The 18,551-nt window shown below is 42.0% G+C and overlaps 1 long non-coding RNA gene across 3 annotated transcripts in view; it reads right to left on the reverse strand.

Annotated features, from left to right (window-relative positions):
- The window catches only part of LOC126945625 (uncharacterized), a 72,161-nt gene extending 55,675 nt beyond the window's left edge, over window positions 1-16,486 (reverse strand). For all 3 annotated transcript variants that reach the window (XR_007722520.1, XR_007722514.1, XR_007722508.1), the window contains exon 1: window positions 16,042-16,486. This is a non-coding gene — a long non-coding RNA (uncharacterized LOC126945625). The remainder of the gene's footprint in view (window positions 1-16,041) is intronic.
- Window positions 16,487-18,551: the final 2,065 nt, after the last annotated feature.

The following is an 18,551-nucleotide window of genomic DNA, read 5'->3' on the forward strand; positions in this document are numbered from 1 at the left end:
ATGATTTCAACAAGAAAAAACTGCTAAAACTATTAAACTAATTCAGTAAAGTTGTAGGATACAAAATCAACACACCAAAATAAATTGTGTTTCTATACACTACCAATGAACAATCTGAAAAGTAAATTAAGGAAAGAATACCATCTATGATAGCATCAAAAGGAATAAAATGCTTAGGAATGAACTTAACCAGGGAGGTGAAAGACTTGCACACTGAAAACTACAAAACATTACTGAAAGAAATGAAAAACACAAATAAATTGAAAGACATGCTGTCTTCATGGGATAGGAGAATACATTGAATCTGTAGATTGTTCTGGGTAGCTGTTATACCCAAACCGTTTGTTCCCCAAAGAAGACCACCAGAGTCCAGAGTCAAAGCCAAGCGGCAAGGATCTTTTACTACAAGTTCGAACTTGGTCCCTCCATTCCACAGCGTACAAGAGGGCCCCGAACAATGCGAGTGCTTGCTTTTTATAGCCCGATGTAAACAGGATATGTAAAGTTACAGAGGAACAAGGTAATTCTCTCGGTTACAGCATTACAATTGGTTAATATTATACATTTAGCATTTCTTATTGGTTCCCGCTGTGTCCTTATCGGAGATTTTCCAGGTGGTGTTTTTCTGAAGTTTGAAAGAAATACGGAGGAATGTGTTTGTGCTGGGCTCAGGAAGTTGAGAGATATATGGTGGGTTGTGTTTGTGCTGGGCTCAGGGAGTTAGGAGATATATGGAGGAATGTGCCTGGTTTCTTTTCATAGCATGGACATTTTAATATTGCTAAACCAATAATGTTAACAATATTAAAATGTCCACGCTACCTAGAGCATGCTACAGATTCAATGTAATCTCTATCAAAATCCCCATGGCATTATTTTGCAGAAATAAAAAAAGTTCTCAAACTCCTATGGAATCTCAAAGGACTCCACAGCCAAAACAATATTGAAAAAGAAAAACAAAGCTGGAGGCCTCACACTTTGATTTCAGAAAATATTTTTAAGCTACAAAAATCAAAACAGCTGGGTATGGTGACACACGCCTGTAATCTCAGCACTTTGGGAGGCCGAGGTGGGCAGATCACGAGGTCAGGAGATTGAGATCATCCTGGCTAACACAGTGAAACCCCATCTCTACTAAAAATACAAAAAATTGGCTGGGTGTGGTGGCGGGCGCCTGTAGTCCCAGCTACTCGGAAGGCTGAGACAGGAGAATGGCGTGAATTCACGAGGCGGAGCTTGCAGTGAGCCAAGATCGCGCCACCACACTCCAGCCTGGGTGACAAAGCGAGACTCCATTTCGAAAAAAAAAAAAAAATCAAAATGGTATGATACTGACATAAAAACAGACATAATGAACAATGGAACAGAATAGAGAACCCAGAAATAAACCCTAACATATATGGTCAAATGATCTTTGACAAGGGTGCCAAGTATACATAATTAGGAAAGGATAGTCTCTTTAGCAAATGATGCCAGGAAAACTGGATATCCATATGCAAAAGGATGAATTTGTACTCTTACCTTATGATATGGTTTGGATGTTTGTCCCCTCCAAATCTCATGTTGAAATGTAATCCCCAGTGTTGGAGGTAGGGCCTGGTGAGAGGTGTTTGGATAATGAAAGCAGATCCTTTATGAATGGCTCAGCACCACCCCCTTGGTCATGAATGAGTTCTCTGACCTCACACGATAGATGATTGTTTAAAAGCATGTGGTTGGCCGGGCGCGGTGGCTCACGCCTGTAATCCCTGCACTTTGGGAGGCCGAGGCGGGCGGATCACGAGGTCAGGAGATCGAGACCATCCTGGCTAACACGGTGAAACCCCGGCTCTACTAAAATACAAAAAAAAAAATTAGCCGGGCGCGGTTGTGGGCGCCTGTAGTCCCAGCTACTCGGGAGGCTGAGGCAGGAGAATGGCGCGAACCCGGGAGGCGGAGCTTGCAGTGAGCCGAGATGGTGCCACTGCACTCCAGCCTGGGCGACAGAGTGAAGACTCCGCCTCAAAAAAAAAAAAAAAAAAAAAAAAGCATGTGGTTGTTCAAAAGCATGAGGCAGGAGAATGGTGTGAACCTGGGAGGCAGAGCTTGCAGTGAGCCAAAATCGTGCTACTGCACTCCAGCCTGGGTGAGAGTGAGACTCCATCTCAAAAAAAAAAAAAAAAAGCATGTGGCATCTCTCTCACTCCTGCTTTTGCCATGTGACACCGCCTGCTCCTCCTTTGCCTTCCACCATGATTATAAGCTTCCTGAGGCCCTAACCAGAAGCAGATGCCAGCACCACACTTCTTCCTGTACAGTCAACAGAACCATAAACCAATAAATCTCTTTTATTTATAAATTACCCAGCCTTAGAAATTCCTTTATAGTAACACAAAATGGATGAATACACTTTACACTATATACAAAAATTAACTTAAAATGTATTAAAGACTTGCATGTAAGATCTGAAACTATAAAACTCCAAGAAGAAAAAAATATATAAGGAAAAAGATTTATGACATTGGATTTAATAAAAATCTCTTGGATGTGACACGAAAAGCATAAGCAACAAAAGAAAGAATAGACAAATGGAACTACATCAAACTTTAAAACTTCTGCTAGCAAAGAAAACAATCAACAAAGTGAAAAGGCAACCAACAGAATGGAAGAAAATATTTTCAAACCATGTATTGGACAGAGGGTTAAGAGCCAGAATATATAAAACACTCCTTCAACTCAACAACAACAAAAACAAATAATTCAATCTTAAGATGGACAAAGGACTTGAATAGATATTTTTCCAAAAAGTTACACAAATGGCCAAGAAGCATATGAAGAGATGCTCAGTATTACTAATTATCAGGAAAATGCAAACAAAATTACAATGAGATATCTCACACCGATTAGAATGGTTGCTATTACAAAAACAGAAAATAGCATGTGTTGGCAAGGATGTAGAGAAACTGGAGTACTTGTGCACTTTGGGAATTCAAAATGTTGCAACTGTTATGGAAAACAGTATGGAGGTTCATCACAAAGTTGAAAATAGAATTACTATCTGATCTGGTAATTCTACTTCTGGGTATATATCAAAAAGAATTAAAAATGGGATGTTAGAGAGTTATTTGCACATCCATGTTCATGGCAGCATTATTCCTAATAGCCAAGAAGTGGAGCAATCTAAATGCCCATCACTGACAGATTAATGAATTAAAAAAAATTTGGTATATACATACAATGGAAAATCATTCAGTCTTAAAAAGGAACGTTATTTTATCATATGCTGCAGCATGGATGAGCCTTGGGACATTATGCTGGGTGAAGTGGGCCAATTGGAGGATAGATACTGATGGTTCCACTTAGGTGAGGTATCTAGAGCAGTCAAGCTCTTAGAAACAAAAGGTAGAATAGTGGTTGCTAAAGGTTGAGGAGAGGGAAAAGAGGAAAGTTGTTTGTAAATATACAGGTTGGTTTTGCAAGATAAAAAACGTTCTACAGATCTGTTGCACAACAATGTACATATAGTTAATGCTATTGTACTGTACACTTGGGAGTGGTTGAGATGGTAAATTTGTGTTGTGTGTTGTTTGCCATTTTGAAAAAGAAATACTGCATGGGTGATATGTACTTCCCTTTGAACCACATCAGAAATCATATGATGCCAGATTACCGTGTTATTTGTGATTCATTGTTTATTTAGTTTGTTTTTAGGATTCAGTGAGTTAAGAAAGGGAAAGAACAGTACAGTGGCAGTCAACCATGCAGTAACAGACAACTGTTATAGTGATGACGATTTTTTGTTGAACGGCCTTCCCTGTGTGAAACTCCTTGTTTCTTTCTTCCGTCACTGTGGTATAGGCTTCTCAGGAGAACTGCCCACAATCTTGTGGTTGTATCTGTCAAAGTCTCTAGTTTTTAGTCTGCGCATAAAGGCTCTGAATCATTCCGGTAACAAGATAACAGCATGTTCCCAGAATAAAGATCTCTGAACTATCTTTGGAGTTAGTCTGACCACTTCCCTATGGGAATAATTGATCTAGTAATGTCCTCATTTATCTGAATGCTGAGTAATTTTTTTTAACATGAAGCAATCAGTCTTTCTTAGCCATCTAAATTTAGAATCAAAGACTTCATCAGGGCTACAATAGGAGATTTCTTCATTCCCTCAATCAGCAAACATATCAAGAACTGACCAGGCGCTGGCACAAAGACATAGTCTTTACCCCAGAAGCTTGCTGTCTCATGAGGGAGACAGGCTTCCAAGCTGGCCCTCACAGAGGAGTGCAATGCTGAGGGCAGTTCCGTATGCACGTCATGGAGCTGCGGTACCGGGGCGGGGGACACAGGAAAGGTTTGTGCCCAAGTCAAGAACCATCACTCACACCACTGTGCTCAGATTTGGTCCTTGTGTGACTTCTTTCTATCCCCTATTTAAGTAAATAGATTCACATAGGAAATAGACTAAAATAAATAATATCCAGTTAGCTGAAAGACCACTCACAGAAGTGAAAGAGTTGAATTATCTAGGTGCCATGAAAATCGGCAATAGAGAATGGGAAGGAAGAGCACAGACCCTGAAGTCAACTGAACTGTCCAACTTTACTGCTCTCTTAACCTTTCTGTGCTTCAGTTTCCTCATCCGTAAAATGAGACAATAATGGTACCCACTCACAGGGCTGTTGGGGGGTTACATGAGGTTCTATGATAAAACACTTTCCCCTAGCAAGCATGAGCGATACCAATGTTAATTGATCTTTTCATTATTTGGGTATAGACATAGTCTTTTTTTTTTTTTCTTGTCAACCAGGCTGGAGTGCAGTGGTGTAACTCCGGCTCACTGCAGCCTCATCCTTCCGTGCCTGAGCAATCCTCCCACCTCAGCCTCTTACGTAGCTGGGACTACAGGAACACACCACCATGACTGGCTAATTTTTTTCTATTTTTGTAGAGCTGAGGTCTTACTATGCTGCCCAGGCTGGTCTAAAACTCCTGGGCTCAAGTGATCCTCCTGCCTTGGCCTCCCAAAATGCTGGGAGTATAGGTGTGAGCCCAGCCCAGACATGATCTTTAATTTATATATAATTTAAAATATAGTAGTAAGGCCCTGGCTTCCTATGGGGGCAGCTGGAGAATTTCTCCTGCTAAAACTCAGAGGCAGCCAACGCCTGTGTAGAGAGCCATGGCAGAATTCCCCAATGGCAGAATTTGAGTCATTTTATACTTGATTCATGGATGATTTGGGCCTAATTTGCTGGTCTTTATTATCCCCTGTGGTTGAAGACAAAATTACTTTCCTCATACACCCCAGAAACCCAATTTAGTGGCTTTATTCTCCTCTGGAGTTGCATTTACAAAAATCTCACCATCATACTTTTCTAATTTAGTCCAGATTTCCTTGTGGTACTGTAATTTTGTTTTATCAAATTTTGCTTCAAATAGGTAGACATGCACCAGAACCTGGATATCTTTTAGCTATTTGATTGTTCTGGTAATGAGGTTTGACCAGAAAAGAACTTGCTAGGCCATATTTAAAAATCACAGATGTTATGGAATCACGGTGTGGAGAAAAGAAAGCAAATAAACTATTTTCTAAAATAATTTTAGGCCATGCACAGTGGTTCATGCCTGTAATCCCAGCACTTTGGGAGGCCACGGTGGGCAGATTGCTTGAGATCAGGAGTTTGTGACCAGCTTGGCCAACATGGTGAAACTCCGTCTCTACTAAAAATACAAAAATTAGCTGGGCAAGATGGTGCACACCTGTAATCCCAGCTACTCGGGAGGTTGAGGCAGGAGAATCCCAGGAGGTGGAGGTTGCAGTGAGCTGAGATGGCGCCATTGCACTCCAGCCTGGGTGACAAGAGCTAGATTTCATCTCAAAACAAAGGAAAAAAAAAAGGATTTTAAACATCACAGATCCGAGAAGGCACTTAAAATTATGTCAAGTCCATCACATTGCCTAAATGGTGCTCTCATCTTTTAGAAACTTTATCAGAAAAACTAGTAAGTTGGACTTCATCAAAATTAAGAATTTCTGGTCTTCAAAAGACACTATGACACTATACTGTATCTGATAGAGGACTTGTATTCAGAATATATAAAGAACTTGTAAAAATATATAAAGAACTTGTAAAAATAAACAACCCAGTTTTGTTTTGTTTTGTTTTTACTGAGACAGTGTCTCACTCTGTCACCCAGGTTGGAGTGCAGTGGCGCGATACAACCCAGTTTTTAAAATGGGCAAAAGATTTGAACAGGCACTTCATATACACACACACACAAAATATACACAAAGGTATACAAATATACACACACACACAAATGGTAAGTAAGCATAGGAAAAGATGGTCATCATCTGTAATCATTAGAAAAATGCAAATTAAAACCCAGTGTGCTACTACTACACATCTATTAGAATGTCCAAAATTAAAAAGAGTGACCATATCAACTGTTGATGAGGAGTTAAATTGGAAGCCTCATACATTGCTGGTGAGAATATAAAATAGTACAATCTCTTTAGAAAGCAGTTTGGCCATTTCTTTAAAAATTTAATATATTCTGGGCCAGGTGCAGTGGCTCATGCTCATAGTCCCAGCACTTTGGGAGGCAGAGGCAGGTGGATCACTTGAGGCCAGGAGTTTAAGACTAGCCTGGCCAACATGGTGAAACTCCACCTCTACAAAAAATACAAAAATTAGCTGGGCATGGTGGTGCATGGCTGTAGTCCCAGCTACTTGAGAGGCTGAGGCACGAGAATGGCTTGAACCTGGGAGGTGGACGTTGCAGTCAGTCAAGATTGTGCCACTACACTCCAGCCTGAGTGACAGAGTGAGACCCTGTCTCCAGAAAAAAATAATTATTATATATTCCTTCCACATGATCCAGCCATTAATTCCTGGGTATTTACTCAAGAGATCTGAAAGCGTACGTCCATACAAATACTTGTACATGACTGTTTATAATAACTTCAGTTATAATAATCAAAAACCCAAACAACACAGGTGAATAGACAAACTGTGGTATAGCCATAACCCTACATTGACACATTATTATGTTATAGAAGTGTATATATATGTCAAAGCTTTTCAAATTGTATACTTTAACCGCGTGCAATTCATTATATGGCATTTGTATTCCACAAATGGAACATTATTCAGCAATAAAAAGAATAAACTATTGGTAAGTACAACATCATCTTCTAAAAGAAGTCAGACAAAAAAAAAAAGAATACAGAATGCATTATTTCATTTATCTAAAACTCTAGAAAACATCACTAATCTTTAGTGACAGAAAGCCAATCAGTAGATCCCTGGGGATGGGGAAAAGTGAGTGTGGGAAGAACTGGCCCTGGAGATAAATGATTACAAAGTGTCAGAAGGCAACTTTTGGGGTTGATAATCCTGATTGTGGTGATGCACTTTTTTTATAAAACCTTTTTTAAATAGGCTTTCTTTTTAGAGCAGTTTTGTGTTCACAGCAAAATTGAGAGGAAGGTAGAGACATTTCCCAGGAAGGTAGAGAGATTTCCCACACCACCAGCAGACACACACATGCATATCCTGCTGGGCTATTAATCTCCCCCCCCAGTTGTAAGAAATGCACCGCTCTGCATCTCCCCATTCACAGCGGTGCATTTCTTACAACTGATAACCCTACATGGACACGTCATTATGGTGATGGACTTTTTACAAGTGTATACATATGTCAAAGCTTCTCCAATTATATACTTTAACCATGTGCAATTCATTATATGGCAATTACACCTCAATAAAGCTGTTTTTAAGAAGAAAAATTATCAGAGGGCTTACACCATTTCAATTGGATAACGGGCTTCACTGTTTTCGTTAATACTCAGTCTCTTTTACCTAATATCTAATTTACTATGCACCACAAATACAAATAAACTCATTGCATATTTTTCTCTTTTTTATATTTCTGGTATTACCCTCAGCAGTTAGTAACTACAGTTCTAGAAATCTGTTTCCACCCTCATAATACATCTCAACAGCTGCCCGTGGGTGGAGGCTACCCAAGCCCCATAGCAACTGCTCAAACAGCTGAAGGAAGCTTTAGGGTGGAGAGTGGGGCCAGGCCAGAGTCAGTGAGAGCCACAGGCAGGGAGAGTGGCATGCACCTGCCACGGGACACCTGGCTGACACACAGCCGTGGGTACAGGTAGGGAGGACTTACACACACAAAAACCTCATGTTTGATGGCATTTCAGCTCCTTCTCTCTCCTGTCCTATTGACCTCTTAGACTTTGTAACCTTTTGGGAGCCAGTTGCATTTATCTGTCTGCCGTGCCGGAGACTTGCTCACAGACAAGGGCTGGTTAGCAAGCCTGTCCCTTTGTTCCTGAGAGGCAGAGAAAGAATCTTTGACCCTGGTTTCTAAGCACAGTAAACAAAGGCCTTCTTGGCTGCCAGTAAGCTCAAAGTGCTCATTAAGCAAGAAGTTTTCTGGCCAGTGGTTGAAATGACATCATGCTTCCTCCTGGAATCCAACTAGAGATAAAAATCAGGTCATTCAATTTACAAAGAAAGAACGCTCCCTTCTGCTGCCAGCACTGGGGGCTGCTGGCTTTCAAAGAGATCAAGGGAAAGAAGAGCCTATTTGAACCCAGGCTTTGAGATGGTCTCTGAAACTACCTCCACTTAATTCCTCATAATATGCAAAGAAATTCCACTCCAAATGTCCTCATGTCAGACAGCAGCTTAACTTTGCTGATTTTTCAAACTGAGTGTTTAACCAGATGTGGCAGTGAGCAGGTAGGTCTTATTAGCTGATAATGGAATAGGCCTTCAGGCTCTCTAAACATAAGAGGATGGAAGAAATGGATTATCTTCATCTTTTGACACCACTGATCAAAATTTGAAGTGGGGAAGAAAAAGGTATTGTGGTCTTAAAGATGTCCATTGAGATTCTTTTCAGAAAAAAAAAATTAAGTACATTTTTCAGAGGACAGTGATCTATGCCCTGTGTTATATTTTCTTTCTTTATCTCCTTTCCTTCCTTCCTTTCCATCCTCTCTTTTTCTTTCTTTCTCTTTCCTTCTTTCTCTCCCTTTCTTTCTTTCTCTTTCTTTCTTTTCTTTCTCTCTCTCTCTCTCTTTCTTTCCTTTTTAAGGCCACTATAGGGCTAGTTAAAACAACCAATAGTCAGCAATTTTCTAAAAATCCAAATGAGGGCTGGGTGCGGTGGCTCACACCTATAATCCCAGCACTTTGGGAGGCCAAGGCAAGTGGATCACTTGAGGTCAGGAGTTTGAGACAAGCCTGGCCAACATGGCAAAACTCGTCTCTACTAAAAATGCAAAAATTAGCTGGGCATGGTGACAGGCGCTTGTAAGCCCAGCTACTCGGGAGGCTGAGACAGGACAATCGTTTGAACCTGGGAAGTGAAGGTTGTGGTGAGCCAGCTGAGATGGCGCCACTGCACTCCAGCCTGGGCAACAAGAGTGAAACTTTTGTCTCAAAAAACAAATAAAATTAAAAATAAAATGAACCGACCAAGCATGGTGACTCATGCCTGTAATCCTAGCACTTTGGAAGGCTGAGGCAGGTGGATCACCTGAGGTAAGGAGTTCGAGACCAGCCTGGCCAACATGGTGAAACCCCGTTTCTATTAAAAATACAATAATTAGCTGGATGTGGTGGCGGGAGCCTGTAATTCCAGCTACTCAGGAGGCTGAGGTAGGAGAATCACTCGTACCCAGGGGACGGAGGTTGCAGTGACCCAAGATTGCACCACTTCACTCCAGCCTGAGTGAAAGATTGAGACTCTGTCCTGACCCCACCCAAAACAAATTAATGAATCTAATATAACAGATGTTTTCCTAAAGATTCTTTCCCAGTAAGGAAAATATGGACACATCTGTAACCAGTTTGCAGATCCAGAATTTCTGGATAATTTCATCAAAATACTAGATACATTTAATAAAAACTAAAACAGAAAACAAAACTCCTACATGATAAAGTTTGTTTTGATAATTTACGTTGTTTTATTCAATATCAAAATGTGCTCATTTGTAATTTTTAAAATGTCTTTAAAACATATTTTGTTGTTCCAAACAAGTTAAATGAGTGTTTCAAAATACAAACACACATACATTTCACAACTTACTGATCTGCACTAAGAATGTCACATTCATTAGCCCACAGATTACTTATAAGCCATCATAAAAGTCTCCTTTTGGCCAGGCATGGTGGCTGGCTCACATCTGTAATCCCAGCACTTTGGGAGGCCAAGACGGGCAGATCACCAGAGGTCGGGAGTTCGAGATCAGCCTGGTTAATATGGTGAAACCCCGTCTCTACTAAATATACAAAATTAGTCAGGCATGGTGGCACGCACCTGGAATCCCACTCAGGAGACTGAGGCAGGAGAATCACTTTAGTCCGGGAGTCAGAGGTTACGGTGAGCCAGGATCGTGCCACTGTACTCCAGCCTGGGAGAAAGAGTGAGACTTAGTCTCAAAAAAAAAAAAAAAAAAAAAAAAAACCAGTATCTGTTGCTCCAAAAATTATTCCAAACTTGGAAACAAGAAAGACAGACAACTGGGTGACCTTGGATCATGCTAAGCCCCATCTAATGTGAGTAGGGTCTAATATTGTTTGACTTACTAGTACTAATTAACCAGGGACCCAGACCCTTTCTGGTCTATAAAATTACAGTTCATCTCTGTAGAAAACTGGTAAGTTATAATATTTGTTCCTCCAAGTGATAACATAAACTCAAAGGTTATGATGTAATTCCCCTGTAGGGCATTAAGCAGTTTTACATCTAATTTAGCAGTCTTATTTCAGCATTCCTTTTTTCACTGACTATATACACTGAATCAGCTTTGTTATCCTGCCAGTTCCCTCATAAATGAATTCAATAAAACCTTGACACATCCATCTATTTGTATGAGAATTATCTTTATAGCAGTTTGGAAATTATGCTTTGATAATCTATCAGCATGTAGCAGAATATGAAATAGCAGAATGATCCCATTTTAAACTAATGAGTCTGTCTAGTTTGGTTTCACAAGAAGTAGACCCTAGGACATAGATCTGAGTAGAATAGCTTATTTTAGAGGTGCAGGGAAGGGAAGTGAGGAAGTGACAGAGGGAATGGAAGGCAGCCACCAAAGGGTGGTCATTAAGCCTGCTACCATCCTGGGCAGCGATGGAGCTCAATCCACAGGGAAACTGCAAGACAGAGTAGAAAATATGTGTGTCAGAATTATCCCACTCAAACTGCGGAGAGCTCGGATATTTATACACCAATTCCTGTAAGTATTAATTGAGGACTGCTCCTGGGTATTAACAATTCCCCAGCACTTCCTGCCACCTACATGGCAGCTTTTCTCAATGCTGGAGAAAGTTCTTGTGCATGAAGTGACAGACACAAGCCATGGGAAATCTTGGCGTTTACTGAAATGGTAGCTCCAAGGGATACAAACAGGATACTCAAGACCTTTTTAAAAAAATAAATAAATAAATAAAACATTCCCATTTAGTGGGAAATAATGTTATACTCAAGATCACAGAACCCAAGTTCAATGCACCAACTTCCTCATGAAACAAAGGAACTCTTTTTTTTTTTTTTTGAGACGGAATTTCGCTCTTACTGCCCAGGCTGGAGTGCAATGGCATAATCTGGGCTCACCGCAACCTCTGCCTCCTGGGTTCAAGCGATTCTCCTGCCTCTCAGCCTCCCAAGTAGCTGGGATTACAGGTACCCACCACCACGCCCAACTAATTTTTGTATTTTTAGTAGAGATGGGGTTTCTCCATGTTGGTCAGGCTGGTCTTGAACTCCCAACTTCAGGTGATCCATCTGCCTCAGCCTCCCAAAGTGCTGGGATTACAGGCGTGAGTCACCACGACCAGCCTAGGAACTCTTTTTCCTATGATAAAATATCCAGATTTGATTCTTCATCAAAGGAGTTTTCCTCAAGATTAGACAACTGCAAAGTAATCAGAGCATAAGGCAGCTGCTTTTCTAAAATAAATCTCTATTTCCAGACACTTGAGGGGTCTTGAGTAGTACATTTGCCATCAGAAGTAAATGTATTAACTATATATGACGGTAAATGATCTTTTTGCAACGTGAATGGAAATTTCTGGTCAAATATTTCATTATGTCTTCTTTAAGGTATATTTAGAACATTTTATAATTAAATAGAAGCCTTTACAAAGTATTGGCCTAAATCCTAAATTACTTTCAAAAGTATTGATTTAATGTGAGAAAAAAAAAAAAAAAAAAAAAAAAAAAAAAACCCTGGCCGGACGCAGTGGCTCACGCCTCTAATCCCAGCACTTTGGGAGGCTGAAGCAGGTAGATTGCCTGAGATCAGAAGACCAGCCTAGCCAACGTGGTGAAACCCCGTCTCTACTAAAAATACAAAAAACTAGCCGGGCGTGGTGGCAGGTGCCTGTAATCCCAGCTACTCAGGGGGCAGAGGCAGGAGAATTGCTTGAACCCAGGAGGCAGAGGCTGCAGTGAGCCAAGATCACAACATCACACTCCAGCCTGGGGGACAAGAGTGAGACTTCGTCTCACCAAAAGAAAAAAAATAAGAAACCAAAACCAAAAAAAACCACTAACAAATATTTTTCACCCTACAAGAGAATTTCTTGGCCTGGTACCGTGGCTCACGCTTGTAATCCCAGCACTTTGGGAGGCCGAGGCAGGCAGATCACGAGGTTGAGAGATCAAGACCATCCTGGCCAATATGGTGAAAACCTGTCTCTACTAAAAATACAAAAATTAGCTGGGTGTGGTGCCGGGCACCTGTAACCTCAGCTACTCGGGATGCTGAGGCAGGAGAATTGCTTGAACCTGGGAAGCGGAGGTTGCAATTAGCCGAGATTGCGCCACTGCACTCTGGCCTGGCGATAGAGCAAGACTCTGTCCCAAAAAACAAAAAACAAAAATCAGCCAGGTATGGTGGTGGATGCCTGTAATCTCAGCTACTCGAGAGGCTGAAACAAGAGAATTGCTTGAACCTGGGAAGCAGAGATCGTGCCACTGCACTCCAGCCTGGGCAACAGAGCAAGATTCCATCTTTAAAAAAAAAAACACACACACAAGGAAGACTATGAGGCAGGAGAATTGCTTGAACTCAGTGATTCGAAACTGTGCTACTGCACTCCAGCCTGGGCAGTGGAGCAAGATTCCATCTCAAAAATAAATAAACAAAAAATAAAAGGAGAACTTCTAGATACCAAAAAAGAAGGAAGACTATGGACCACACCATATGATTTATAAAATGGAAACTTCTACGTTCCTAGATTGCTAAAAAGCCCATTGTGAGCCTGGGGGAACTTTATGAAGGGTCCGGCTCAGTTGTGCTGCTCTGCGGCCTCTGGAAGACCCACGCTGAGGCCACATCGGCATGGTAGTGTCCTGTGCACCCAGAAAGTGAGCAAAAATACCTCCCCTCAAGTGACATGGGCTCAAAATTAAAAATACTTCAACTCAAATACTTGCTCAGAATGTTCTGTCTGCTGAACACCAGATTATCTGGGTCAAAACCCAAGCCTCCAGCTTATAACTAGAAAATGAGTGTTCCTCAGAGTTCTACCCAAATCACAAGAGCATGATCTCCCACACCACCTTATTTGCATCGCTACTTGCACATACGCAAACACATATACTGCAACCAGAACTCAGGACTTCCCCTTAAGTCCCTTCTTCTCTCCCCATGTATTCCCGAAATGGGAACTCCATGTAGGCCCATGCCACACTGTCAGTTGCAGGTGCCCACAGCAGCCACCGTGTTGTTCTGCCTGGCTCCCACTCCATTTTGTGTGAGCAGCTGTCATCAGCCTCACCCCCTCCCAAGTCTTACAGAGAATCACTAGAAAATAATTCCTGTAGTTTCTTCTAACCAAAGACACCAAGTTGGGAAGAAGATCTATACCATCTATACCATTCATCACTCCTCCTCCTACTTCTCCTTTTTTTTTTCTCCTCCTCCTCCTCTCTTTCTTTCTCAGCCTGCTCCTCTCAACCTGGCCCTCAACCATAACTCTTCTCTCCTTCCTGATTTACAGAGCTGAAGTTTCTTGGCACATCAGGGGATGCAAAGAGTTACAAATGGCAGTGGGAGAAAGGGCCTTTAATACATCTTTCAGCGGTGCTGACCTGCAGCCAGAATTTACCAGCTCTTCCTCTGTTCTAGTGCCATTGATCACCAAAGCAACAAGAAATATCTGAACTAGAGGCAGCCACTCCAGTTTATCTGATTTCTGTGTTGCTATTGTTCAACAAAAATCCTAATACAAATCAAGCACTGTGTAATGTGGGTGTCCTAAGACCAACACAACTCTTTTCTTCTTCTTACTATTACTACCTTAGTTCAGATCACCAACACCCCCCCCCCACCTAAATTACCTCAATGCCTCCATTTTCCCCAATCCCAACATATTCTCTGTATTGTTCCCAGAATAATCTGTCCAACGAAACATCTGATGGTGTCAATGTTGTAAAGAAAAACACGTTCTCTTTTAAAATCTTTAATACATTCCCTCAGAACTCACAGCAAAGTTCCAACATGGTGAAGCTTACAAGACGCTTTGTGATCTAACTTCTGCTCATTTTCCCAGGCTCGTCTCTTGTCCCTGGCCTCCCTGGAGATCTCCAGATATGCCCCCTTCTCTCTACTCATGCTTCTCACAATTACAGGAATACACTCTTCTCATCCCTTCATCTGTTAATTCTCATTAGTCTTCAAAGTCTCAGCCTAGACATGAATTCCTGTAGGAAGCTTCCTCTAACTCAAGGCTGGGTCAGAGCCCCTCCTGGAGTTGACACCTTTGGAAATATCTAATCAGCCCATGAGCCACACTTCCCTCTTCAAAAACTGAGCCTCACTTGCCCACTTCCCCAATTTACAGTCACTGTCCCCAGAGCCATGTTTTTACTATGACCTTGCCAATTAGACCAGGGTTAAACCCTTCATTGAAGGGGTCCAAATTAGAATTCCCTCCCCAAGAATTTGGCACAGCGACAGGCCATCCAGCTTCCTGGTCAGGCTTCAACATGTAAACCCAGGAAGGAGCTGTGGGGTGTTCATATCCCTCTGTGGGGACAAAGAAGCATGAGGCCAGTCTGCAGAGAAGAGTGCAGCCCACCAGCAGAGAAAGATGACTTCTGGGGCTCCCAATGACTCTCCAGTTCCTGGTTCTGTAATAGTCCTATTCTGACATACTGCCACATTTTTATTTTTTTAAATCCTCTCTTTTGTTTAAGAGAGCTCAGTTGTTTTTTCTCTAAGTCGAAGTCTTAATACATCCTTCCTGTGCTCATTTACCACATGCTTCAATGGCCTGTTCACTAGTTTGTATCTTTCATTGGCAGTTGTAACCTCCTTAAGTACAAATGTTGTATTCACTATTAATATATCTCACACACACTATTCAGTACACCATAGGTATTCAAAAATTGTTTATTGAATTAAGGTCATAGTGAATACTCACTGCATGCTGATGATGTACCAGGCAGTACTGTATTCACTCACTCAATTCTCACAAGAAGAAAAAGTAATTACTGTTTTATTTTGGGGATGGACTCTCGCTGTATTGCCCAGGTTGGAATGCAATGGCACCATCTCCGCTGACTGAAACCTCCGCCTCCCGGTTTCAAGCAATTCTGCCTCACCCTCCCCAGTAGCTGTGATTACAAGCGCACTCCACCACTCTCAGCAGATTTTTGTATTTTTAGCAGGGACAAGGTTTCACCATCCTGGCCAGGCTGGTCTTGAACTTCTGACCTCGTGATCCACCTGCCTCAGCCTCTCAAACTGCTAGGATTACAGGCATAAGGCACAGCGCCCAGCCCTAATTACTATGTTTTTTATACCTACTTTACAAATCAGAAAATTAAGGTGCAGAAAAGTTACTAGCCCAAGACCACAAAACTAGCAAATGGAATTTAAGTCTACACAATTTAAGTGGGATTTAAGACAAGCTGAGAATTAAGCGTATGCAATCTGACTCCAGAGACCACGCTCTTAAGGAGGCCTCACCCTGCTTAATAGAAGTAAGAGAGAAGGGATGCAGGTAATAGTACCTTTTCCTGAGTAGCTTATAGCATTCTTTTCTATCTTTCATATGGTTTGTCATGGTTTTGTGACACCCATTTGGTACCGTATCTTATGCAGTCATGCTGGGTCCGGAATTGGTGGGTTCTTCGTCTCACTCACTTCAAGAATGAAGCCGCGGACCCTCCCGATGAGTGTTATAGTTCTTAAAGATAGTGTGTGCGGAGTTTATTCCTCCTGATGCTCTGATGTGCACAGAGTTTCTTCTTTCTGGTTGGTTCCTGGTCTCGCTGACTTCAGAAGTGACGCTACAGACATTCGGGGTGAGTGTTACAGCTCACAAAAACAGTGCAGACCCAAAGAGTGAGCAGCAGCAACACTTACTACACACCACAAAAAAAAAAAAATCCTCACCTTGCTGTTGCTGCTGCCGAGGGTGGCTTGCTTTTATTCCCTTATTTGGCCCCACCCACATCCTGCTGATTGGTCCATTTTACAGAAAGCTGATTGGTCCATTTTACAGAGCACTGATTGGTCCATTTTACAGAGAGCTGATTGGTCCGTTTTGACAGAGTGCTGATTGGTGTGTTTACAAACCTTTAGCTAGACACAGAGTGCTGATTGGTGTGTTTACAATCCTTTAGCTGGACACAAAAGTTCTCCAAGTCCCCACCCAATTAGCTAGACACAGAGCGCTGATTGGTGCATTTACAATCCTTTAGCTAGACAGAAAAGTTCTCCAAGTCCCCACCTGACCCAGAAGCCCAGCTGGCTTCACCTCTCAATGTCTGATATCTATATTCTTCTTCTGTGTCACTCTAGTTATCCTATAAAAATGTCTCATCTTCCTAGCTATATTGGAAGCTCTTTCTCTGAGGTTAGGGACTGAGAAGTACACGTCTCACTATTGCCCTTACATTGGTTAAGGTGCTTTTATTTGCAAATAACAAAAATCCCAACTAAGACTGATTCAGATAATCAAGAGATTTTATAGATGTTTGCACTGAAAGGTCCAAAGGTAGATCTAGCCTAAGGTAAGGATTGATTCATGACTTCAGATCACCAAGGATCTTGTTTCCTTTCTTCCCCCATTTCTGCCTTCCTCCTAAAGATGACTTTTGGAGTGGTCCTCCAAAAATATCTGCCAACAGCAATCAAGACCCTTTTCTTCTTTACTCTTATTTAGCATAAAAGAAAGAGAACTGGCCGAGAGTGGTGGCTCACGCCTGTAATGCCAGCACTTTGGGAGGCTGAGGCAGGTGGATCACCTGAGGTCGGGAGTTCGAGACCAGCCTGACCAACATGGAGAAACCCTGTCTCGACTAAAAATACAAAATTAGCCGGGCGTGGTGGCGCATGCCTGTAATCCTAGCTACTCCGGCGGCAGAGGCAGGAGAATCACTCGAACCTGGGAGGCAGAGGTTGTGGTGAGCCGATATCGTGCCATTGCACTCCACCCTGGGCAACAAGAGCGAGACTGTCTCAAAAAAAAAAAAAAAAAAAAAAAATGAAAGAGGACACTTGTTTCGACATTCCTAGCAAATTATTATGATTTACTTCAAAAGACATACCCAGTAATTACTGAATCAATCACCATGACTGTGTGTGTGTGTGTGTGTGTGTGTGTGTGTGTGTGTGTCAGAGAGAGAGAGACAGAGACAGAGACAGAGACAGAGACAGAGAGAGAGAGAGAGAGAGATGAGTTCATCGGTTTAGCCCAAGACACCTGATGGGCCACATAGAATGTGCTCCTAGAATAATGTGTGGTGTTCAAACCAAAATGGAAGTGGGGGAGAAGCGGGACATAGAACCTCAGGATTGGCAGAGGCTTTGAAAGTTGGTCAGTACAGCCCCTCTTATAATGCTTCTACCTCCTAGAATAATCATTTTCTTTGAACAATTCAATTTTTAGAATACTGATATCTGAATCTAGACCCTAGTGGTAGGTTCAAGTTCACTTAGAATAAGCCTAATCTCTTCTCCATGAGAATGCCTTTCTCATTGGAGCATGGCTGTCCTGCTTTCCTTCAGCGGTTCCAAGTGGCAGGGTTTCACACTCTTTCACCACCTGCTTATTGCACAGAAGCCCCCAGGAAGCCCTGATGTTGGGAAAACTGGGAGCTCCCAATATAATGAGCTTCCTTGATGACCCTGGCCACTCCCACTGCTCTGGGCCCAGTTCGTGTAGGGAGCAGGAACAGTTGTTTCTCTCTACGGTGGCCCATGAGGCCCTGTCTGAGGCTTCTGATCTTCCTACTGCAACACGTCAGGGCTGGCAAGTGTTGAGCTTTCGGAAGCATATCTGTGAGTATTTTTCCCTCTAACTCGATTTCTTGCTCTCTGGAGAAAAAGGAAGATGTGACCACAGTTCTTTCTTTTGTTGACACCCTGGAACAGATAGAAATGTCTAGCTGTTACAGAGAGTAATCTAAGGAAAGAAAGCCTTTTGTGGCTTCAGAGCCATTTGCAGAGGGCATGAGTGTTAACACACACCGCTTAGATTCAAAAGCCCAATTTGGTCCTCAATTAGCTTCTCAGG

The sequence above is a fragment of the Macaca thibetana genome, chromosome 1, assembly GCF_024542745.1.
Source record: "Macaca thibetana thibetana isolate TM-01 chromosome 1, ASM2454274v1, whole genome shotgun sequence".
NCBI lineage: Eukaryota > Metazoa > Chordata > Mammalia > Primates > Cercopithecidae > Macaca > Macaca thibetana.